The sequence below is a fragment of the Panthera tigris genome, chromosome F3 (genome assembly GCF_018350195.1).
Source record: "Panthera tigris isolate Pti1 chromosome F3, P.tigris_Pti1_mat1.1, whole genome shotgun sequence".
NCBI lineage: Eukaryota > Metazoa > Chordata > Mammalia > Carnivora > Felidae > Panthera > Panthera tigris.
The window spans coordinates 682,122-707,798 of record NC_056678.1 but is presented as its reverse complement, the minus strand read 5'-3'; the positions used below and the strand labels follow the sequence as shown (position 1 = coordinate 707,798).

General features: G+C 44.1%; 1 protein-coding gene across 10 annotated transcripts in view; it reads right to left on the bottom strand.

Moving 5' to 3' along the window:
- DISP1 (dispatched RND transporter family member 1) overlaps nucleotides 1-25,677 on the bottom strand; it is a 185,922-nt gene that overhangs the window by 146,185 nt on the left and 14,060 nt on the right. For 7 of the 10 annotated variants that reach the window (XM_042976973.1, XM_042976972.1, XM_042976977.1 and 4 more), the window contains exon 2: nucleotides 17,552-17,713. The gene's annotated coding sequence lies outside the window, so the exon portion shown is untranslated. Of the gene's footprint in view, nucleotides 1-6,501; nucleotides 6,635-7,566; nucleotides 7,645-17,551; nucleotides 17,714-25,677 lie in introns of all 10 variants that reach the window. The other 3 variants (XM_042976974.1, XM_042976976.1, XM_042976978.1) reach the window with 3 other exon arrangements.

Genomic DNA, 25,677 nt, shown 5'->3' with positions numbered 1-25,677 from the left:
GGTGGGGGATGGGCATTAAGGAGGGCACTTGTCGGGATGAACACTCAGTGTTATGTGTTAAGTGATGAATCACTGAATTCGACTCCTGAAAACAGTATCACACTATATGTTAGCTAACTAGAATTTCAATAAAAACTTGAAGGAAAAAAAAGGCAGAGATGTGTCAATAAAATAAATCTGGTCTTCAACTAAACAGCCCTAGAGTGAAACCCGTGCACAGAGCTTCCGCTAAGACTGTTAATATTAGCTAAGCATTTGAGGAACCAGTGAAGAATTCTTCCACATGAAATAAAGAAACCAAATGAAATGGAAAAACAAATGAAAAAGAAGTAATCACTACCCAAAGAAATTGTTGGGTTGTTTCTTTTAACTGAAATCTGCATCTTCAGAGAGTTGAAAGTGTATCCATAAAACAGTAATGGGGCCTATTGAAAGGGATGTTTACTCAATAAGAAAAAGCTTTTAGAATTTTAAAATGGGAGCAGGAAATTAAATATACATACAATAGTAAGACTGGAAGATAAAGCAGAGGGGATCTCCCAGACACCAGAAAGAGAGGAAGACAGAAAAAAGAAAATTAGAAGATCAAAATCCAGGAGATCCAATATCAGACTACAGAAATTCTAGAAAAGAGAAAGGGGAGAATAAATCATTAAAAAGACAGCACGGGAAAATTAAACTCCAAGAAAAACAAGTTATGGGGAAAAGTGAATATAATCACAATCACTTTGTGTCTCAGCTACAGATAATACGCAATTATAATAATGAAGTCACTGACCAACGAAAAATCGTGTACCTGTTACAGGGGAGCAATGTTGAGGGGAAGAGGGAAATAATTGAGAAGCAAGGTATAAAAGAGCAAATCTTCATTCACCTCATTAAAAAGTGAAAAGACAAGTAAAAAAAATAAGAAATGGCATCATAAATAATATTGAGGGGCGCCTGGGGGCCTCAGGGGGTTAAGCATCCCACTCTTGATTTCAGCTCAGGTCATGATCTCTCGGTTTGTGGGTTTGAGCCCAGAGCCTGCTTGGGATTCTCTCTTCCTCTTTCTCTGCCCCTCCCCTACTTGTGCGCAAACACACACGCCTGTGAACACTCTCTAGACAGACAGAGAAAGAGAAGAGATAAAACAAAAATACAGAGGTAAGTATCAGAAGAAACCGCTGAGAGAATTCAAACCAGCCGCCTCTGCAGATACCAACCTAGTGGCGAAAAAGGGTAGGCGAGGACCCGCATCTATTTTATAGGCTTGACTTCATTGTTTGACCTTTTAACAGTAAACCTCTAAACCTTTGTGAGAAACCTTTTATAACATTAAGTAACACAAAATATCTCTCCATACATTTCCACGGTCTTTTATGTCTTAAATCGTCAGTTTTTCTCATATGGGTCCTCTTGCCCACGTCTTATTGTTTCATTCCAGATAAAGTATATTTCTGTTACGATTATGAACGTTACAAGTTTTGTTCTGTCACTAGTTGCTATTAGCTATTTTACATACATTTTTAATTGAAATAATCCTTGCTCTTAATATTCTTAAATCCACTAACAACAGAAACCATTTTTATGACCTTTGATTTAGCGTTGCGCCCCACCCACAACAGGTAGAAAGTAACTATTTAACAGTAGGTAACACTAACAGAGCACTTGCTATGTGTTACATACTAAACCAGGACATTTCTCATCTCCAGTTTTCACAAGTGTTTCTTCTACTGAAGTATACCTGGTATTAGTTTCAGGTGAACGACACACTGATGCGATACTTGTATATACTGCAAAATGATCACCACGACAAGTAAGCCCAGTCAATTTCCAATACCCCAGAGTGACAAAATTCTTTTTTTAAGAGGACTGACCCACTCTCCTAAGTACTTTCCAATACGCAACGCAGGGATCATTAGCTATCATCACCATGCCCCACATTGCATCCCATGACTTACTAATAACCGGAAATTTGTATCTTTTGACCCCCTTCACCCATTTTGCCCACCCTCACCCCTGGCCTCAGACAACCACCGATGTGGTCCCTATATCCACGAGCTCAGGTTTTCATTGTTCGATCCACATGTGAGATCGTATGGTATTTATCTTTTTCTGTCGGACTTATTCCACTTAGCACGATGCTCTCAGCATCTATTAGTGTTGTTGCAAATGGCAAGATTTCGTTTCCATGGCTGAGCAGTTTTTATACACACACGCACACAGAATCGTATTTTCTTTACTTCTCCATCGATGGACACTTAGGTTGCTTCTACATCTTGGCCACTATAAATAACGCTGCGACGACCATGGGGGTACAGACACCTTTTGGATTAGTGCTTTCATTTTCTTCAGATAAATACCCAGAAGTGGAATTGCTGGATTGTACAGTAGCTCTATTTTCAATTTTTTGAGGAAATTCCTTACTGTTTTCCACAGTGGCAGCACAAATTTACAGCCCCCCCAATAATACATTAAAAAAAAAGTAACACTTACGTGTAGAAACATGAAAAAACCTACAGTCCCACCAACAGTGCATGAGGGTTCCCTTTTCTCCACATCCTCACCAACTTACCGCTTGTCTTCTGGAGGACGGCCATGCTAACAGGTGTGAGGTGGTACCTCACTGTGGTTTTGATTTGCATCCCTGATGATGAGTGACGTTGAGCATCTTTTCAAGCACCTGTGGGCCATCTGGATGATGTCTTCTTTGGAAAAATGTCTTTTCAGCCCCTCTGCCCATTTTCCAATCACACTGCTTTTTGCCATTGGGTTGCAGAAGTTCTTTATATATTTGGATATTAGTCCCTTATCACATATATGATTTGCAAATATTTTCTGACATTCAGTAGGTACCCTACGACTCTTTAAGGTGGTGTTTTGTTTAGGCCACCAGGCGGAATGCAAGGACCTGTAACAAAGACATGTAGAAATGCAGGGGATTAAATAAGACAGGTTTCTTTCTCTCTCATGTAACGGTTCAAAAGCGAAGGAGTGAGCAGCTCTGCTCCAAGGAGCCTGGGGCAGACAGCCGGTTCCGTTGTCTTCCTCCGTCGTATCTGTCGCTGGATCCAAGACTGCTGCTTCAATTCTTGTCATTTCCCAGCCAAAGAGAAACAGGAAATGAGGGCATCCAGGGCAAATATGTCCTTAAGAGAACCCAAAAGTTGCCCACAATTCTGCCTTTCAAATCCCAATGCCCCAAACCTAGTCACAGGGCCCTATCCAGGTGCCACTCGCAGGGGAAGGCAGCCAGAGCCGGGTGCCCGTGGGCTGGCTAACACTGGACTGAGAAGTCTATTCTCAAAGGGGAGAACAACGGCTACTAAGGTACACTTCGCAATCATGGTCACAGGTAGGGGTTATCACAGCTACGCTTTAAACGAGGGAATTGAGAGAGCTATCTGCCAAAGGCCCCACGGCTAATAATTATTAAGCTAGGGTTCAACTGTATATTCTGTCTCTAGTTCCTAATTCTACTAAATCATGCTAAGCGACAAGAGGAATGCATATATACTTTAAAATTTCTTGCGAAATACAGCACAACTGGATTGGATCTAACCAAACAGTCTTGGGTGTCCGGAAGTAGTGGCTTCCCCACCCACAGCAGCGTGGACCTTCCCATCTCCGTGTGAGGAGATTAACTCACTACCTAATCCCCAGAGGCAGCTGTCATGCAAGACAATGCTGATTCTCCTCAGGGCTCACCATCACCACCTCTTTGTTTCTAGACCTATAACTAGACTCCAGTCCCAACAGATCCCTAAAGGTGAGGTACAAAGTATGACTCAAGAGGAAGTGTGCTACATTTTAAAACAACTACTTGGGTTTTCTCATTTATACAAACAGAAATCCAGGGAACATGTATGAAAATGGAAATTTAAGAAACAGAGGGTTGGATCAGGCTGAATTTATTGATATGGGCTCACAAAGAAATTCTGCTTTTAATGTTGCAGCTCAGGGAGTCAGAAAGGCTCCAAGGGCTGGTTGACCTGAAAGGTGGATCAAAAGATAACCTGCTGTGAGCAGACGGAAAATGCCCAACCTCCCTTGGTTTAATGCAAAGGAAGGGATTCAAAGGCTTAAGGAGATTGGAATGTTAGAGTGGGAATGTCATTTAAGATAGCTCACGCAGTGTGGGTGGATCCAGAAGGCATAATTTTCACCAATACTTGGAGAAATCAATTCGTGAGGGAGGGCCCCAGCATCCTTGAAGAGCTCCATTAATTGCTCTCCTCCATTGGCCAGACCTTCCTTGCACTTGGAACCACAACCACCTCAACTGGAAAACCTAAATGCAATGGAAGTAACTGGATCCCAGAGAGGCAGCTGCCAGTGGTAGCTCTCACTCAGCAGCCAAAGACAAGGGGGGAGGGTGTGGTTGGTGTAGTGACCACAACGGACAGCAGCCAGAATGGCCATCAGAACAGCAAGATCCACACAGACCTAGGGCACTGGCCACTTAACTATGGGGTGCTAGAAGTGAAACACATACAATTCTACCCGATCTGTTTAAGCCAAAAAGATCTAGGTCGAGTGGACAAAAGTCTAAGTCAAAACACGAAAACAGAGCCATGGTCGATCAAATAGAATGAAACCTTGCTATTTTCAACAACGTGGATGGAACTAGAGTATGTTGTGCTAAGTGAAGTCAGTCAGAAAGACAAATATCCTATGACTTCACTCACATGTGGAATTTAAGACACAAGACAGATGAACATAGGGGAAGGGAAGCAAAAATAAGATAATAACAGGGAGGGGGACAAACTGTAAGAGACTCTTAAATACAGAGAACAAACAGGGTTGCTGGTGGGGTGGGAAGGGCTAAATGGGGGATGGGCATTAAGGAGGACACTTGGGATGAGCACTGGGTGTTGTATGTAAGTGATGAATCACTAAATTCTATTCCTGAAACCATCATTACACCATGTTAACTAACTTGGATTTAAATTAAAAAAAAAAAAAAAAAACCAGTAGAGGAGTTTTTTCACCAAAAATAAAAATAGAAAGTAAAAATTACTGACAATCACTTAAAAAAAAAAAAAAGGAGGATTCTATTAGTAAAGGGAGAATGGAAAGTGGATGTTGGAGAATAAATAGCACCCTTTGACTCAGCACAGAAAAAATTTTTACAACATATTAAATAAGAAAAGCAGGAAATAAAGCAGAATCAATTTTACATGTCTCTGTGTGCCCATACACACAATTTTTTTTTCCCCTATGTAAACAGTGGTTATCTTTGAAAAACTAACAAACAGAGCCACAGTCCCCCAGTCGATTCCGATTCCCGGACTGAAGCCAGTTTACAAATCCACGCCCTCCTGGGATAAACACCCTGGATACTGACTTGCCCTCTTTAACCACAATGCTTCTGCCAAAACTACCATCTGTGGACTTATAAAATACCTTATCCATTGTCATGGTATTCCACACAGCATTGCTTTTGATCAAGGAACCCACGTCATGGCAAAAGAAATGCCACCAATGGGCCCACGTTCTTGGAATTCACAGGTCTTCCCAAGTTCCATACCACCCTGAAGGCGCTAGCTTTCCACTACAACAGTGGAATGGCGTTTTGAAGACTTGGTTACAGGGCCAGCTAGGTACTGGCAACACCGTGCAGGGTGCCGACAAGGGTCACCAGAAGACTGTCCACATTCTGAATCAGCATCCAATAATCGGGATCCCTTCCCTGATACCAGGATTCATGGGTGCGGGGGTCCAGGAATCCACAGGTAGAAATGGACACAATACCACTATTACCCCTACTGACTTACTAGCATACATTTTGTTTCCTGTTCTCATGACTTTATGCTCTGCTGACCTAGAGGCCCTAGTTCTAAAGGGAGAAATACCATGCACCCGTAGACACGGTTCTGTTGAACTGGGAATTAAGACTGCCACTTGGCCACTCTGGGTCCCTTTCCTTTGGGCAAGGAAGGGAGCTGTGGTGTCGGCTGGGGTGACTGATCCACACACTCTAGGAGAAAAGGGACTACTACCCACAGTGGAGGTAAAAGCATGTCTGGCATACAGGACATCCCCTAGGCTATCCCTTAGTAGTGCCGTAATTGAGATCAATGGAAAACTACAACGCAATCCAGGTGGCACTACGAACGCTCCAGATCCTTCAGGAATGAAGGTTTGGGCCACTCCATTAGGTAAAGAACCGCAACGAGCTGAGCCACTTGCTGAAGGGTACAGAGAATGGGCAATAGAAGAAGGGTATAAATATCAGCTATGACCACGTGACCAAGCACAGAAATAAGTCTGCAATGGTCATGAGTATTTCCTGACCTTGTTATAATTGTGTTTACATGTCTACGTACATACAGTGAGCAAACGTCCATATGAAGCGAAATTCTTTGCTCACATGTATTAATATGCACAAATACAGCAACACCAGAGATCTCTGAGGAGATGCGTACAAGTGCCAAGTTGACAAGGGGTGCACTTGTGATGGCTAATTTTATGTGTCAGGTTCAGGGGACTAAGAGATGTCCAGACAGCTGGTAAAACCTTATCTCTGGGCGTGTCAGTGACGGCATTTCTGGAAGAGCATTTGAATTGGTGAACTGAGTAAAACAAGACTGTGGTCTTTTCCGTTTTCTTTTTGCCGATGTGGGTGGGCATTATCCAATCCTTTGAGAGCCTGAACAGAACAGAAAGGCAGAGGAAGGGTGAATTCACCCTGTGTTTGACCTAGGTCATCCATCTGCCTGCCTTCAGGCGCTGGCGCTCCCGGTCCCCAGGCCTCTGGACTCCTATGAGGACTTAACCATCAACATCCTCCCGGATCCCCAGGCCTTCAGACTTAGACTTGAGGACACTATCAAGTGTCCTCACCGGTTACGGTTTACAGACGGCAGCTTGTGGGACCTGTCAACCTGTATAACCGCGTGAGGCAATCCCTGTAATAAACATCTATCCACATCTATCTAGGTATGGAAGGCACTCTCAGTATCTAATTCCGAACCCCTCATTTTACACTAATAATAACAAAAACTCAGAAATCAAAAGTGTGGCTTTTAAGGTCCTCCAGCCAGTTAGTGAAAACAAGGGCAAGTAGAGGTCGTCCACTGGGTTCCCTCCCTGGGCTCTTTCCACTATGCTGTTCCATGTTCCAGGGAAGGCAAGCTTTGTCTTGTTGTAATTAGTCATCCCCATGTGTTGAACGGTTTAAGAAATTTTTCCTTCCACATGAGAACAAAGTTCTGGTCCCAAGTGGATCTGAAAGTCCGCTCAGACATTACCACTTCAGTACATTTACTGAAAATGAAACAGATTTTTGAAGTACAGAACAGGTTTTTAAATGTTTGCAAGGCAACAACTTATTCCCACCGTCCATTTCATTGAGCGCAGTAGTGGCGATCAGAGCTGGAACGCTCACTTCAGTTGTATCACCAACGATGGAGGGAGGAGACGATGACTCCGGTACAGGGAGAATACATCACGACCGGCGTATCTCATGGTCCCGACGACTCCAACTTGGTTTGAGAAGATTATTCATCACCTTGGTCAAGGATCCAAATATAACCCAAGTAAAATTCAAGAATAAGTGACCCTTTCAAAATCTGAAATCACCTTTTGTTCAGTGAAGCTGCTTCTGACAACGGGCGTACAACCCAGCAGAATGCAGGGTCTGCACTCTCGGAAATCTATCTATGAAAGAGCATAACAGATATTTAGTCTAAAAACAAACACTGAAACCCACAAGATTGGAATGTGGAATGCTCATATCAAAGGAACTTATTCTCAATGACACACAAATAGTTACACATGAACACTTTTACTAGATAAAAATTAATACCCACCATTAACTGGTTCCTGTTAATGCTGCCACTGTACCCAGTACTTTTTTTTATTTTTTTTTAATGTTTATTAATTTTTGAGAGACAGAGACAGAGCATGAGTGGAGGAGGGACAGAGAGAGAGAGAGAGAGACAGGGAAGCAGGGAAGCGGCCTCCGAGCTGTCAGCACAGAGCTCGACGCGGGGCTCAAACCCATGGACGATGAGATCATAACCTGAGCTGATGTCGGACGACGCTCAACCGACTGAGCCACCCAGGCGCCCCAGTACCCAGTACTTTTAACATATGATTTTTCAACTCAACAACCCCGCAACATTTTATTTTTGCCGCTGATAAAAAAACAGTGAACATTCACCAGAAGTTGAGTAACTCGGGGACACCTGGGTGGCTCAGTCAGGGAGCGTCTGACTCTTGATTTCAGCTTGGGTCATGAGCTCACAGTTTATGAGTTCGAGCCCCTGCATCAGGCTTTGCGTTGACAGCACAGAGCCTGCTTGGGATTCTCTCTCTCCCTCTCTCTGTCCCTCCCCTGCTTATGCTCTCTCTCCCAAAATGAATAAACTTAAAAAAAAAGGGGGGGGGAGGGAGGAATTGAGTAACTTGCCCAATATCAGTAACTCATATGTAATCTTACCAAGAGAAGAGTCAAATACTTTCAGAAAAATGAACTTAAAGGATATATTTTGCTTATTAAAGAGAAGGATATGGGCATTACCTTCAACCATAAAGTCCTAACTACCATCTCTGCGTATATGAATGTGGACTTACGTACGCGACACAAACAGCGTAGCATCTGGAAAGCAGGCGGCCTGCAGGACACGTTAGGGGTACGCTACCTGGCTCTGACAAGACGTCTCAACGGAGAGGCCCACGCACGCCATCACGTCTACGTTATCTTTCCTCGGACCCAGACCAAACTCCTTTTCTGAATTCGCCATTCAACCGCCAAGTCTGCGTTCCTGTTTGCCCAACTGCTACCCCCACATCCCTCGTTTCCGCATCTGCGTCCTCCAGATTCCCATCTATTACCTCATTCCTTTTCACTGGAGGCAGATAGAGAACTCAGAGAGCCCAGAGCGAGCCTCCGGCCTCTTCCTGCAGCGATGAGCCCCCGAGAGTTAGCCTATCCATCCCGCTACAGGGTCGGGTGCCATGCTTTGTTCACAGTCTTTTCTCAGATGGAGAAGAAACACCCAAACTTCCGAGGACAAGGGTTAAACAGCAAGAAAATGATTAAAAGTTCTTAAACTCCGAAATGAACAAAAGGAGATAAGCGCGCGTAACAAAAGGTCCCGCTCAGGACCGGCGTTAAGGGCACCGCGGCACACCGCCTGCCCGCCTCCGAGCCTCGCGCCTGCCACGCACAGCTCTGTGGCTCCCTCGGCCTCGCCTTCAGGCCTCGCTGCGACAGCCACCGGCAGGAGGAATCCCTTCACTGAAGAGAAAGATTGACAACTACTTGCTCAGAGAGCCGCAAATCAGAGGACAGGCCAAGAGTCAGGCCCACGTCGTCCGGCTCCACTTCCACCGCACCCACGGTCACGGAGGAAACATGAATCTGGATGCCGTCAGGTGGATTCAGAGCCCACCCGGGGCATGCGAAGTGAATTCCATGCTTCATACCGTAGTGTGGGTCGTGGCAGAGCCGTGTCCACCCGAGGAAAGCAGGGAGCAGCGAAAGGGGCATCAGCTCTCCAGAACAAGGCCCGGCAAGGCCCCAGCCCGAACCCGTCCTCCAACCCCTCCTCGGGCCAATCCTCCCCCTCCCCCCGGGCCCTGCTCACAGTTTGCAAATGTAGAAAAATGGTCCTACAGCCTAGTGGGGGGACACCCCACTATTAAATACTGTTAACCCGGGACTAGAGTCCGTGAAATGTCCCTCAACAAAAAGGTAGACAGTCCAGAAGGACTTACTTAATATTCCTCCTTTTGGGGTCACCTGGGTGGCTCACTCAGTTCACCATCCGATTCTTGGTTTCAGCTCAGCTCATGATCTCATGATCTCATGGGATTGAGCCCCGTGTCGGGCTCCACGCTGACAGTGTGGGGCCTGCTTAGGATTCCCTCTCTCTCCTCTCTCTCTGCCCCTCCCCCCTTCAAAATAAGTAAATGTTAAAAAGAAATCTGTTTTCAGACTTTTCTTTCTTCCTCAAAAGTATAGTCAAAGTGAGCCTCCAGACAGAATGCAAACTGGTGTAACCACTCTGGAAAACAGTACGGAGGTTCCACAAAAAATTAAAAATAGAACTACCCTATGACCCAGCAACTGGCACTACTAGGTATTTATCCAAGGGATACAGGGACACATGCACCCCAATGTTTACAGCAGCACTATCAACAACAGCCAAAGTATGGAAAGAGCCCAAATGTCCATCAACAGATGAATGGATAAAGAAAATATGGTACATATATACAATGGAGTATTACTCAGCAATCAAAAAGAACGAAATCTTGCCATTTGCAACTACGTGGATGGAACTGGAGGGTATTATGCTAAGTGAAATTAGTCAGAGAAAGACAAAAATCATATGACTTCACTCACATGAGGACTTTAAGAGACAAAACAGGTGAACATAAGGGAAGGGAAACAAAAATAATATAAAAAACAGGTACAGGGACAAAACAGAAGAGGCTCATAAATATGGAGAACAAACTGAGGGTTGCTGGAGGGGTTGTGGGAGGGGGGATGGGCTAAATGGGGAAGGGGCACTAAGGAATCTACTCCTGAAATCACTGTTTCACTATATGCTAACTAACTTGGATGTAAAATAAACAATAAATAAATTAAAAAGGGGGGGGGGGGGCACCTGCGTGGCTCAGTTGGCTGAGCATCTGACTTCGGCTCAGGTCATGATCTCATGGCCCGTGAGTTCGAGCCCCATGTCGGGCTCTGTGTTGACAGCTCAGAGCCTGGAGTCTGCTTCGGATTCTGTGTTCCTCTCTTTCTCTGTCCCTCCCTCGCTCATGCTCTGTCTCTCTCTCTCAAGAATAAATAAAACATTTTAAAAAATTAAAAAAAAAAAAGCCTCCAGAAAGGGGAGTATTCAAAAGTTTTTTTGGAAGTCATCTGGTGGTTCTTATAGGGGAGAAAATCCATTTCCCTTCTACCTTTCTAAGTTCTCAGACAGGTCTCTATAAGAAAAGACAAATTCACGAAAGAAAGCATACAAATTTACTTCATACAAACTTTATGTGATACAGGAAGCTTCATAAGGAAATGAAGACCAAAGAAATAGTTATACTAAATTTTTATACTAAGTTTGATCAAAAGTAAAGAGAAAATGAAAAAAAAATGCAATAGGACAAAAAAGAATGTGAGCTGAGAGGGGTAAATGGGGAAACAGTCTTCTCGGTGTCCCCCCTCTTTGGAGAGAAGGGTACTCCTTTCCTCCGGCACAGGGAGGGCACCTCCCATTTGAGGGTCTAGACCCACTTCAGGGAAGGTCAAACAGTCCTCCCTGCACGTGCCATTTCTCGAATTCCTTCAGTTTATAAAATTCAACGTGCCAAGGGGCCATATTCTGGGGTAGCATGTCCTGAACCCTGTCATTCTCCCGTGTGAAACTTTCCCAGCAGGTTTCACAGTCCACACACCGAGCTGGTTGACTGTCCTCTAACCTAGTGACCCAGTGAACAGCGTCTCGTTTCAGGAGGTGGTAGTGCAGGTGTGAGCAGGTACCCACCCCCCCCCCCCAATTAGGTCTCTGTATGGTGTGAACAATCAGGCATTTAAGAAGGGATGTTTCCCGGGGCGCCTGCGTGGCTCAGTCAGTTAAGCGGCCGACTTCGGCTCAGGTCACGATCTCGCGGTCCGTGAGTTCGAGCCCCGCGTTGGCTCTGTGCTGACAGCTCAGAGCCTGGAGCCTGTTTCAGATTCTGTGTCTCCCTCTCTCTGACCCTCCCCTGTTCATGCTCTGTCTCTCCCTGTCTCAAAAATAAATAAAACGTTAAAAAATAAAATAAAAAAAAGAAGGGACGTTTCCCTAGAAGCAGGAGGAAAACAAAGATGGTTAGAACAAACTATAAACTCAGTTTTTGAGTCCAGAAGGCAGTCAGGTAAGATTCTACCTGCTCGGCTCAAAGCATCTTTCAGACGGTGGAGTGAGGACAGGGGCGACGTTGCAACAGATTCTCCGGCTTTGCAGTTCGAATGTCTGTGTGAGGCCATCAGGTGACCCCATGAACTTCCCGAGTGGCCCACACAGCTACAGGCAGGAAGGGAGCTCACACATGACCTGCTGGGTCACATCAGGTCAGCTAGCCTCAGCTTCAGGGTTCAAGAAAAGGACAGTTTTAGTTCTGAATGGTCCCAAAGCGAAAGGGTAGGGAAAAAATTAGAAATGTTAATTTGGAGTCTTATAGCCAGGTACTGAGAAAACCAGAAGAACTCAGGATCCAGCCCACTCTATAGATAGATACTTTAAGAAAGTTTACAATTTCCTAATGAAAACCCTCAACTCAATCGACTACAGTTAGCTCCTGAAATACTATTTTTCTCTCTTTAGTCACTCCCATTTCTATCAAAGGTAAGAAAGTATTTGTTTGCAAAATAAGCCTAGCCTCAATAAGTGGCCTGATTATTTACACAAGTGCAGCTACAATATTTGTGTTCTGTGGTCAAAGTGACTGAAATTTTTAAGTTTGCTTTGCTGCAACTTTTAAGGACTCTCAGCTTCCAAAGTTTCTCATGGCTGGGAAGCCAAGCCAGGAAACTGCCACTATATTTTGCCTATAGATTTGGCTGAATTCCTCTCTTCCTAAGGGTCCCAAAATATTTTAAGGTTCCTGGGCCTCCCAGGAAGCGACATTCCTTACTCACTTATAAGGCTGGGAAACCTGCAAGCCAGATACCAGGCCAGTTTTTCCCCCAAGAGAGTTTCATTACCACCGCTCCACAAAGACCATCTTAGTTCCTTAAAACCGTCTGGTCATATCTAATTGTATACATCATTCTCAAATATGACAGTCGAGTCAACATCGGTAATATAACCAAAGCTTTCAATGACATCCTATTACAAGGAAAAGAGATTCTTGTAGGACCTATGGAAATAACGATATTGCCATGAAAATAAAAAGGCAGTAAGAGTCTCGGGGTTCTGGAAGGACCAGGGAGGGAGAAAAAGTCATTGTTTCATCTCCGTTCACAAAAGTATACTTTACCAAACTGCTGTAAGTAACAGACAGTTTAAGAGAAAAACCAAATATTAAAGAATGAGCAACATTTCAAACAAAAAGTTGTCAAAAAAATTATAACTCTCCTCAGCAGTTCAGTCTCATGTAATTAATGCTTTTTCTGGTTGATCTTTGATCAGCAGTTTTAGGAACCCGCAAACTTCATCAGTTTGGAAAATTACTCAGACCACTGGCATGGTCTCAAAGTCATTCATGGGAGGACATCACTGGGCACTGTGGCCTGTAGCTGATTGTAAACACTTTCAGACAAGGATCAGGAGTTAAACACCACCACCACCAGTCTGTACACGACACAAGACCGTAAAATGGCCCTGGTTAAAGGTCTGATGAGGTCATTCCGACGTAACTGACAAGGCACTGTACTTCAGTGACATAATAACCAGAAGTATGACTGATAACCTGATGCGGAACACCTCATAAACATCAAAAGTACTGATGAATTTCCATGAACTTCATACAATTCGGAAATATTTATATTAATAGCACATATCCATACATTATAACCTAAAGAAAGCTTATCGTCACTTGATTTGACAATACTTGCAACACAGTTTAATACAGCAAATAAGCCCAATTAGTTTAACATCTCTCTCTTTTACAAAGTGAGAAACAAATCCTTTGAGATTTCCCAGGGTCTTTCTTTAAAAGCTCAAGTCAGTTTAAGTCACCAAGACTTTATTTAGAATTGGATTTTGGAAAACTGGTCAAAACCGTCAACAGATTTGAATGCTTGATCAAATAGCACCATAGGTCATTCTAATACTTAATTATCTATTTAACCAAAATGACAAAAAGTTCCCAAAGGCAGATACAGAAGGTAACACAGTTGTGAAAAAACCCTTAGCTGTTTTAATATTGAGAAGATTTGGTTTTCTTAAGTAACCAAAGACCTGATAAGCACAACATGAAGCCCAGGAAATCATTCTGATAACAAAATTTTGGTTCCCCAGGAAAATTACTTAAAACATAAAGAAAAAATCTTTTTACAATTTCTTAATGAAAGCACACCAATAAGCCAAGAAAATTCATCATTCTAGTTTTACATCAGTATACTTCTGATATTAAGGTTCATCTTTTCTTTTACTTTACAAATAAAGCTATTCAATCTTGGCAGCTTGACAACACAATAAAATCCCTTTTCCTCAACACTTCTACAAACTTTTAAAAAATGCATCTACCTAGTTTTCATTTTTCATCTACCTACTCTTTTCATTTTTCTATTCTAGAACAGCCAGCCATATCCTATGTTAGGACAAATTACTTTCTCTCCTAACAAAAATATATCCTTTACACCTTATATACTTTTTCTTATCATAAACACATTTTCCTTGCATAGTTTGCATACTTTTCTTCTTTGTCTTTATTATTTCTAGTAGTTTCATTTACACAATCTATAAGAATGTTTAACCCTCAGTAACCCTAATTTTCAGTGAAAACTAGGAAGCAGGCAATTATGAGCGGTCTGCCACATGCTAACATCCTGTAGTAAACTAGCAAATCGATGAATTCATTACTTCAGTTTCTAGAGGCATATGCTTCCTCTGAGTACAACTTTTGGATGTGACAAAGGACATGTTTGCTAAATAGACGGACACAAATATCTCTTGTCTCTCTATAAAATTTAAGAAGCAAAAAGTACATAAATTTATGTTCTGCAGTTAGTATTCCAGTGCTTTATCTTATTTGGAAATGGTCTAGATATTCAGTGAATATCCATCATTTAACTTAGTATAGCTTTAATGTTTCAAGTTATCAAAAAATTTTTGGAAACTCTTTTTAAGTGGACAGGGGAGCCTGGGTGGCTCAGTTGGTTAAGCATCTGACTTTTGCTCAGGTCATGATCTCCTGGCTCCTGAGTTCAAGCTCCGCGTCGGGCTCTGTGCTGACAGCTCGGAGCCTGGAGCCTGCTTCGGATTCTGTGTCTTCCTCTCTCTCTGCCCCTTCCCCACTTGTGCTCTGCCTCTCTCTCTCCCTCAAAAATAAACATTAAAAAAATTTTTTTTAAAAAGTACACATATTATACAACAAGATTGTTTTTAAAAAGCTCATAAACTTTTACCCCTCTTACATTAATTCACTTGTTCTTAACAAGTATGCCTGAATTAATCATGAAAATTTTGTGAGATATTAAATAAAACTATCCATCATTTTAAGTCATGTTTCTTGTGGACAAATCAGGCAGGCATGAAAAATACTTGATGTCTCCCGTCTTTCTTTCTTTCTTTCTTTTTTTTTTTTTTTATTTTACTGTTGTCCTTGACATATATCAATTTATTTTGATTGTACCTTTTGTTCTTAGGTTGGATTTATATTTTCATAATCTTACGCATTTAGTAGAGATAACATAAGCTCATGTGACCAGTAAACCCAGGTAGGAAAAAACTGTATGGCTGCATTATATTTAAGGCTGACAACCTTAAAGATTCATCTGTTTTGATTTTATTAACAATCTTAAAGCTAGCTTTATTTACCAGAGGTTAACCCAGATCATGTGAACTTTAAAATAAAAGGCTTGGGTCCGTTTCTATATTCCTTAGAGTTGTAGCAGAGTTGTAGCAATACTTGAATTTATGTAAGTGCTCATTTATCTCCAAGCCAACTTGAAAGACCTCCTTTAAGGGATTGTATAAATGAACCTGGTAATACTTTCCTGAGATAGAAAAATATCACATACACATAACCTACAGATGCATACAAACACAAAGATTTCACAGCTTCCACTCTAGAATTTTAGCGGTGGGGTACCTGGGTGGCTAAGTCAGGTAAACATCTGACTCTTGATTTCGGCTCAGGTCATGATCCCAGGGTCATGGGATAGAGCCCTGCATCGGCTCAGCCTGGGGCCTGCTTAAGATTCTCTCTCTCTCCCGGGGCGCCTGGGTGGCTCAGTTGGCTGAACGTCCGACTTCAGCTCAGGTCATGATCTCACGGTCATGAGTTTGAGCCCTGCGTCGGGCTCTGTGCTGACAGCTCAGAGCCTGGAGCCTGTTTCAGATTCTGTGTCTCCCTCTCTCTCTGCCCCTCCCCTGCTCATGCTCTGTCTCTCTCTGTCTCAAAAATAAATTTAAAAAAAATTTTTTTAATTAAAAAAAAAAAATTCTCTCTCTCCCTCTCCCTCTGCCCCTCTCCCCTGCTCACACACACTCTCTCTCTAAAATTTAAAAAAATAAAATTTTAGCGATGTGTCCGTAAAACATAATAAAACAAACTCACTGGTTTTTATCCATTTTATATTTTTATCTGAATTGTGTTTGTGACAAAGAGGGTAAATTGGGGGTTACCTCCTCACGATGAGGGCTAATGCTTTGACTAATATTTTTGGAGAAGGCTTAGAGGAGTTTTGTTTGCCCTGACTCGTAATCTTATGAGGGCTGTAAGCTGCATTTTACACAAGTGACTGAAGAGACGTTTAGCGCAGTCTCCACTGCGCATCTGAGCAGATAAAATATTACATCAGTTTCCAACTGGCCTTTTTTCTTCTCAGCCTGATAATGCTAGGAAGTCTGAAGTTCAAGCGTCTGTGGAGCTGGAGTGGAAAGAGGTCTGGCAGCATGGACAGAAGGACGGATGAGATAGGGGCTGGGGGCGGGGGGGGTTACCTGTTGAGGGACCCAGGGGACTGAATGGAGGATCAAGGGAGCAAGAGGAAGACAGAGGAGGAGAAGCCACAGGCAGACAGATGTCTCAGAGGAGCAGTTTGCCATTCTAAGTGTCCTAAAGAAGCCAATGACATTCCAAATTATCCTCGGCAAAACCGCGCCGACGCAAAGGGACATAGAGGGGGCTGGTGACACACAGTGGGCAGGAGCTGGAGAAGGGTTAGAAGCTCCCACGGGAGGAGCAGGATCAGAGAGAAGGGCCGACTTAAAAAGAAAAAAAAAATCAGCTTCCAAGGAGGGCAACTTCTGACCATGTATTTTTTTTAAAGATCTCCTTTAAAATATCTTACCAGGTTTCAGACAGGACAGACAATAAATACCCCTGACAGTCATGAACTGCCCCCACCCAGACTTTTTTTTTTTAAACCAAAGCTGCACCTGTTTCAAGTGATTCCAAACTGATAATAAGCCTTTTATGACTTAAAACCAATGAGCCTTTTACGGCTCAGACACGGACACAACCAGCTTCCCAACGAGGGTGCAGAGGAATCCTCCCACCATCCAGAGCCAGAAACAGCCAAGAAGAGACTCTGACAACACGCCTGACAGGTGGCACCAGTTTGGGGGGGGCGGGGGGCAGGATTAGCCACAAATGGGGTGCAACTCACAGTTGTGTCCAGCCACGCTCCTGGGGACCCCAGCCTGACAACTGAGCCCTACACACACAAGTGTATAACCTGCACGCCCCGTGGTGGAAAGCCATGCCAAGCTTTCAGGGCGAGAGATGAGACACACAGGAGGACCAGGACAGCAAGAGTGTGGGGGAGTCCCTGGAGGGAAAGGGTCAACAAATGGCTGCCCAGAATCAAATCCACAAGAGTCACAATTCAAACATCTAGTTTCTACAACCGTTTCCCCCCTGCTAGTCTGAATTTGGAACAGAAGGGACAAAGATAAGCGCTTACCGTTTTCTCTCTGGCGTAGACCAGGCACTACACGAAGATGTGAGACAGCTGGCCGCGGCAAGAATTCCAGCCTTTCATGGACTTTGGCCAGTTCTCCCAAGATCCCGTCTGCAGACTCTGGAGTGAGCAGGGTCCCAGCCAGCCCCTCATGGTCACCAGAAACTGCAAGGGAGGAAAAATATCTTTTCTCTCTACTCTTCTAAATTTTTGGCTGGGTCTCTGTGACAAAAGACAGATTAACAAAGAAAGGCATATTATTTGTTTTAAACATAAGTTTTATGTGACAGAGGAGCCTTTGTAAGGAAATTAAGACCAAAGAAATGGTTAAACCTAACTTTTCATACTGGGTATGACGAAAACAATCATGGAAAAACACGATAAGACAAAGGAAGATAAAAGCTAGGAATAGTAAACTGGGGAATCTTAGCAAAGACTGTTCATTCAATTCCCCTTGGCATCCCTCACCCTCAGACAGAAGGGTGCTCCTCTCCTCTGGGCACAGGGAGGGCACCCCTCGTGTGAGGGTCTATGACCTGTTTCGGGGGAAGGTCAGAAAGTCCTGCCTGCACCTGCCATTCCTCAAATTCCTTCAGCTTAAAATATCCAACATGCCAAGGTGCCGTACTTTGGGGAAGCGCGTCCTAAACCCCATCATTCTCCTTCAAACCAGTCATTTCCAGGGTGCGTGGCTGGCTCACAAGTTATTTCCTATGATTCTCAATGAAAGAGTTTTGCTAGTTAGTAAGAATGGGTATGCAAGTCCTCCCCCACCCCCAGGTTTGGTGCAAAACACTCCAGACAAGCACAATGACAAGGCGGACTTCTAGTTCTGGCAGTATAAACCTGATGGCTGCAGAGCGCCCAGAGATGCTGTCTTACAGATCTCAAAATTCTTTTTAAATTTTTTTTTCAATGTTTTTTTATTTATTTTTGGGACAGAGAGAGACAGAGCATGAACGGGGGAGGGGCAGAGAGAGAGGGAGACACAGAATCGGAAACAGGCTCCAGGTTCTGAGCCATCAGCCCAGAGCCTGACGCGGGGCTCGAACTCACGGACCGCGAGATCGTGACCTGGCTGAAGTCGGACGCTTAACCGACTGCGCCACCCAGGTGCCCCTCAAAATTCTTTTTAAAACGTAGGGCAGAGCTAGCTATAAAGCAAGAGACATGTTCCAAGGCGGAAATGGTTAAGAAAGCACAAACCTAGAGGTGAGTTAGTTCTGAAACCAGCATGTCCTATGCGCATCCGCACAGAACTTGAAGAGGGGAAATAGAACTTGAAGAGGGGAGAGGAGAAGCTAGAGGAAAAGGTCACAGGAGGCAAACCGGTGGGTGTATGCCAGGTGCAGAGCAGAAACCCTCCCACATAAAGCCCTAAAGGGGAGATGCGTTAAAAAACAATTCATCTTACTGTTGATACACACGAAGGAATGGTCAGAAGGAAAAAAAAGAAAAAAGAAAAAAAGATAAATGCACATGGGTAAATCTAAACACTATGTCATTTTCTGGGGTTAAAAGATCAAGTCCCAGAACTGTAATGCCAATAAAGCAGTGTGTATCAGAAAGAGGCTGATCCTACTGTCCTTAACTTCCTTAGGATAACCAGTAAAAGAAAAGAAACGGAAAGAAAACCTTCCAGCGGAGGTCAAAGCGTGAAAGTGGAACGAAGAGAGAAGACAGCACAGGACCGGACAGAGCATCCAGGCCTCGGAGTCAGAGCCCCAGGTGGGGGGCCCAGGGTGGAACCCTAGCTCTGCACCTGGCAGTTCTCTCCACAAACACAAGCCATCCGCTTCTCAAATTCCAGTTTCCTCATCTTTAAAAAGAGATAATAATACAAAGCTTCTAGCCCAGGATCTGAGTTAACACTGGAGTACCTGATACCCGGCCCCAAGCCGGTTCCCTTCCTGCTTTTCATGACCCTCGAGTGTGTTCACCACCAAGCAGGTCACTGTTGCAGGCGGCTAGATCGGATCATTTTTATCACGAATACCACAGCTGGTACAGTCAACTATACTCCTTCCTTATTCAGCTAAAAAGATTCCAAATAAAACTATAGCATATACAGTAGCTCAAGCTGTTTACTGTTCCAAAAGCGTGCTTACATGTATAGGTTTTCGCAAGAAAGATGAAGTTCAAGCTGAAGCGAATGCCCCTTTCGTAGCAAAATGCAAGGCTAACACTTCGTATATGATAAAGAAAACCCAGTAGCTGCTTTCTTAGATACCTACCGACCTGTCCGACCCCCACCTTTCTGGAATTTAAAAAAAAAGGAAAAAAATTTTTTTAATTATATCACCTCAAAGATATAAAACTCATTTCAGCTAGTTAAAATTTGTTAAAATTCAGAATGAGCATATAATCCCAAAATACAATAACATCTTGTTGTATAAAGATTATTTTGTGAATTTAGAAACTGTGCTCCAAAAATCAGAGTGTTCAGAAAAAGATAAGTAAGTCAAGTATTTCCCAATAATAGTGTTATAAAGGTTGACTCTAGGACAAAATAACGTGAGACTCCTTGAGTTCAACAGCCCACATATGGATTATCCCTGCTCTTTCCACACCCCCTTTTTAAACTGTCCATGGCCAATTTTATTAATTTTTTAATTTTTTAACATTTATTTTTGAGAGAGAAACAGAACACGAGCAGGGGAGGGGCAGAGAGAGAGAGAGACACCTAGAATCGGAAGCAGGCTCCAGGCTCCAGGCTGTCAGCACAGAGCCCGATGAGGGGCTCGAGCCTGTGAACCCTGAGATCATGACCTGAGCCGAAGCTGGACACTCAACTGACTGAGCCACCCAGGTGCCACCCAGGCGCCCCCTCCATGGCCAATTTTAAATTCTGAGTGGATTTTTTGTCTTCTTCACAGGATGCTTCCAGAACTTCCCCATCTGTACATTTTAAAGAACAGAAATTAATTTCCGTAACTGTCTAAGATAAACTTCAAGGCAATTCTGCCCCCCAAATTATAACATGACCCAAAATAAAGTATGAATGCTTTAAGGTTTTTGTTTCTACCAGTATAAAGGTCTGACTACCCCCGACTTTGAAGCACACGTGGCAGTCGGCAAGGTGACCCAATCCTCTCACCTGAATAAAAATGGTAAAAGCTGGGGGCACCTGGGTGGCTCCGTCGGTTAAGTGTCCAACTTCGGCTCGGGTCATGATCTCACGGTTCGTGGGTTCGAGCCCCGCGTCGGGCTCTGTGCCGACAGCTCAGCCTGGAGCCTGCTTCCGATTCTGTGTCTCCCCCTCTCTCTGTTCCTCCCCTGCTCTCACTGTCTCTCTCTCACTCTCTCAAAAATAAATAAAGATTACAAAAAAATCTTTTTAAACGCTAAAAGCCGAAAATGTTTTGCAAGAAACCAACTGGCAACCACTGAAACTAAAGATGAAAGTTTCATTAGAACAGAAATGGAAAACCCTGCATGTATACACACGCTCCAACAGGAAATGACGTACGTGGTGGACCTCAGGAGTGAAACCCTCAAGGGAGCTGTATTCCACACACAGCAAGGCCTCCGGGCTTGATGCGCAGCACAGCAGCCAAGGGCTACGGCCCTGAGGTCGGGGTGCCCAGGTCCAAATCCCAGGTCCAGTTACTGTGCCACACGGGCAGTCTACGTCCCTTCCACAGACCTCAGTGTCCCTAACTGTGAGGCTGGCATGATAGCCCTTAACAGGCCTGCAGAAGGGTTAAATTCGAAAGAACAGACACAAAGTCCTGAGCACGAGAATCGGCATATAGTAAACACTTAATGATTCTAGCTCATTTAATAGCTAGCCACGGAATCCCGTTTCTCTTATTTTACACTACGGCACTACTAGAAGCATCGAAAAGCACGCTGCGCACTTGTTAATTAAAGAAATTACATTTCAGTTACTCGCTCCCTGATAGGTGCAGGTAATCCTAATGCCCATCATACAGCATTCAGCCAACACAACCACATCCAATACCAAACAGCCACAAATGAAATCATTAATAATTATTAAAGCATACCAGTGACCACTGACCTGCTCACCTGAGCCCAGAGATCTTATTACTAACAATCAGGTTACAGTATTAAGGGACTAATGAAATTTTTCTGTAATATACTGCCGCAGTGATCTTGAAAGGCAACCATAGGGGCGCCTGGGTGGCGCAGTCGGTTAAGCGTCCGACTTCAGCCAGGTCACGATCTCGCGGTCCGTGAGTTCGAGCCCCGCGTCAGGCTCTGGGCTGATGGCTCGGAGCCTGGAGCCTGTTTCCGATTCTGTGTCTCCCTCTCTCTCTGCCCCTCCCCCGTTCATGCTCTGTCTCTCTCTGTCCCAAAAATAAATTAAAAAAAAAAAAAAAAAAAAAAAAAAAAAAGAAAGGCAACCATAAAAAATGGTAATAAAGTCTGGGGCGCCTGGGTGGCTCAATCGGTTGGGCGTCCGACTTCGGCTCAGGTCCGGATCTCGCGGTCCGTGAGTTCGAGCCCCGCGTCGGGCTGTGTGCTGACAGCTCAGAGCCTGGAGCCTGTTTCAGATTCTGTGTCTCCCTCTCTCTCTGACCTTCATGCTCTGCTCTCAGACCATTCATGCTCTGTCTCTCTCTGTCTCAAAAATAAATAAACGTTAAAAAAATTTTTTTAAAAACTTAATAAAGTCAAAAATAATCAAGAACCACCAATTACTCTGCAACCACAATTCAATATGCCCCCCTCACAGCCTTAGCAGCTGGGGGTGGGAATCGGAGATGCGAGCCTACTCAAAACAGTTTCGTTCGTTTGTGTAATACGTTCCAGGGGCATGAGGACCCATGGCAGATAATTCCAAAAGTCTGGTTTGCATTTGACCTTGATGGCCTAAGAAACCCTAAGCAGTCTCAGGGAAAGTAACACCTAGATCTAAAACCTACAACTCGGGGATGGAAAGAAAAGACCCTTAAGAACCCCGGAATTCTCCCATCACCCCCCACTCCCAGGGCAGAAACTATCTGAGACGCAATTGTGACCTGGCAGCGATGATGACCGATGACCACGGGCAGCACCACCTGAGGTGACATCTGGAGAAGGAATCTGATAACCACTTACTCGGTAACCATTAATTTACTCTTCGTTTCAAAGCGGCCTTTTTATCTCGGTTTAAAATGAGTGAAACTGTCTAAAATTTTCTTTGCAGCAAATGGAAATGCATTCATCATCACTCCCCACCGTCCTTTTCAGCTGGCAGTAACTTGTGGTTGTAAAGCTACACAACCAAAGAGAGCCTGGGTGATGTTAATCAAAGCCTGGATTCCGGCCCTGCCCTGCAGCATGCTGCAATGGGAGAAAAGTTCCTGCTTCACATTCCAAAGGAAATGAATTCTTCTGTGAGTAGCCCCCCACACTAATGCCACCTCTCGGTCTGTCACTGTTTTCACCCACGCAGCAAATATTTTGTAAGCACTTCCTACTTTGTGCCAGAAGCTACGATAATAACAGACCACCCTTGTCCATAATACACTGACTGCATTTCAGGGAAGTTTAAAGCGGAACATGTGGATCCTAAACACTACTACGAGCGCGTGAATATTAAAAAGAGCTCTAGAACCAACATGCTGTTCACGCTCTCACAGAAAGTGCTTTAGGGTAGACCCGGAATTGAAGGCGCTTTGAAAACACAGAGGAAAACTGTACAATCCAAAGCAGACAGGCTTTAGAATTCGCTTCACCGTTTTCAAGTGTTACAAACTTAAATTATTTAATCTCTCCAAACTTTGGTTTCCTCACCTATACAAAGGAAATATAAGTATCTACCATAAATAAGGTTGTCGTGAGGCCCGAATACAATGTACAGTAAACGGCTGGGACAGTGCCTGGCATACAGTATACGATCAATAAATAGAAGCCAGTATTAGTAGAGACATTCTCAACAAGAGGAACGCATTTAGTGGTGACCTTCACTCCTTGATGGAAAAAGTTAATTGTGTCAACAGAACTCAGCAGCATGGTTCTAAAAAGCAAAGTGAGAGCCTAAGCTTCATGGGAGAGGGTGTGAGTTGATAACATGGAAAGCAGGAGAACCCACCACAGGGCAAGGTGAAGACAGGAACCTGCAAAACGAGCTGTAGTGAGATTACAGAGGAAGCACCTGCAGAAGAAAGTCAAGGAGCAACTCCACCGATCCGTCAAGTTGGAAAAGGTCTGTCTCCCCCCATGATTCTGTCTCCTCTCCTCCACCCCTCCGGGGAAGAAGTGTGTTCTCTGAGCAACTGGGAATCCAAAAAAAGGAAGTCTGAAGAAACAAGGTAAAGAAGCCGTCTCTATGTATTAAACCACTTACTAACACTTTGGATTGACAGGTTTTTGTTTGGTTCTACAAATTCCAGTTTAAAACACACGGTTTATACAATTGCATATAATAAGTAGACCGGTCAGTCATTCCACACTTTCCTCTGAATTAACATCATCAAACAATTACAGATGAGCTGCCGGTTACGAGGGAAACGGAGGTCTGGGGGAGAGGTTAAGGGACACAATTAGAGCAACGGGGTGACGCTGACACGTGCGGCGCCTGTGAGAGGGGATGCGCCACAAGGGAGGGGACGACGGAGCAGGGAGAGGAGGGGACAGCAGGACAGTGCCCGTCAGCGGCTCTGGAGCAAACACGATGGTCCACAGACCACTCCGGCTCTTTAGGGTGAGAATTACCAGCGCATCTCGCTGAAAATCAGGTGCCACTAGAGACTACAACACATAACTACCCTAGGACTTTGACACCGGACACCACACAAGCTGAAACACTGGGGCCTGAAAATACAAAACTGTTCAACCTTATGATCAAACTACAGAACATCCGTCATTAAAAAATTAATGTTCATTTAATTGCGTCGTTTTTTAAAAAAGCAGTTAGAGGTTGCTAAAAAGAAACTTTTTTCAAGTTTATTCATTTATTTGGAGAGAGGCGGAGGGTATGACCAGGGGACGGCCAGAGAGAGAGGGAGAGGGAAGGGGGAAGAGAGAGAGAAAAAAAGAAAGAGAGACAGAGAGAGAGGGAGAGGGAGAGAGAGAATCCCAAACAGGCTCTGCACTGACAGCATGGAGTCTGATGCAGGGCTCGAACTCACGAACCATGAGATCACGACCTGAACGGAAACCAAGAGTCAGACGCTTAACCAACTGAGCCACCCAGGAGCCCCCAAAGAAACTTTTTCAACTGTACTTCCCTCCCCTAAGGATCTCTTTCAACTTTTCCAAACTTTTTTTTTTTTAACGTTTTATGTATTTTTGAAAGAAAGAGAGACAGAGAATGAGTGGGGGAGAGGCAGACAGAGAGGGAGACACAGAATCCGAAGCAGGCTCCAGGCTCCGAGCTGTCAGCACAGAGCCCGAACCTGGGCTTGAAGTCACAAACTGCGAGATCATGACCTGAGCCGAAGTCAGACACTTAACCGACGGAGCCACCCAGGCGCCCCCAAACTCTTTTTGCTTGTGAATGTAGACACACGCAAATTTCTCAACTTAAATTTAAACCCAGCCACAAACCTGTGCTGAGAGCTCTCTTCCAGCCCCACGGGTTGCAGAGAGCCCTTATCAACAGATCTTCAAATGTCACAAAGGCTGCTTGAAATTTTAACTAAACACATCAAGTTTCTCGGAGTCAAAAGCAAATCCTACCAATGTTCTGAATACAGTGAAATGTTCCCAGGTCCAGTTCAGAAATAATTACGCAATAAAGTTGGGGCAGATACGCTATGCCTCAGATCTAGTAATCTCATATTTGATCCCATACAATGAAACAAATCTGTTATTTAATTACTGCTGAGTCTATATCCTGAAGTGCTTTTGTATCTTAAGAAGCAAATACCACAGAAAATGTCTTTTAAGTCCCTTCTTTTTGGAGTTGGCATCCACTGAAATATTTCCATTTTGGAGCGCCTGGGTGGCTCAGCTGGTTAAGCATCTGACTTCAGCTCAGGTCACGATCTCACGGTTCTTGAGTTCGAGCCCCGCGCCGGGCTCTGTGCTGACAGCTCAGAGCCTGGAGCCTGCTTGCGATTCTGTGTCTCCCTCTCTCTCTCTGCCCCTAACCGACTCGCATTCTGTCTCTGTCTCTCTCAAAAATAAATAAACATTAAAAGATATACATACTTCATTTTGTTTTTTACTTACAACCT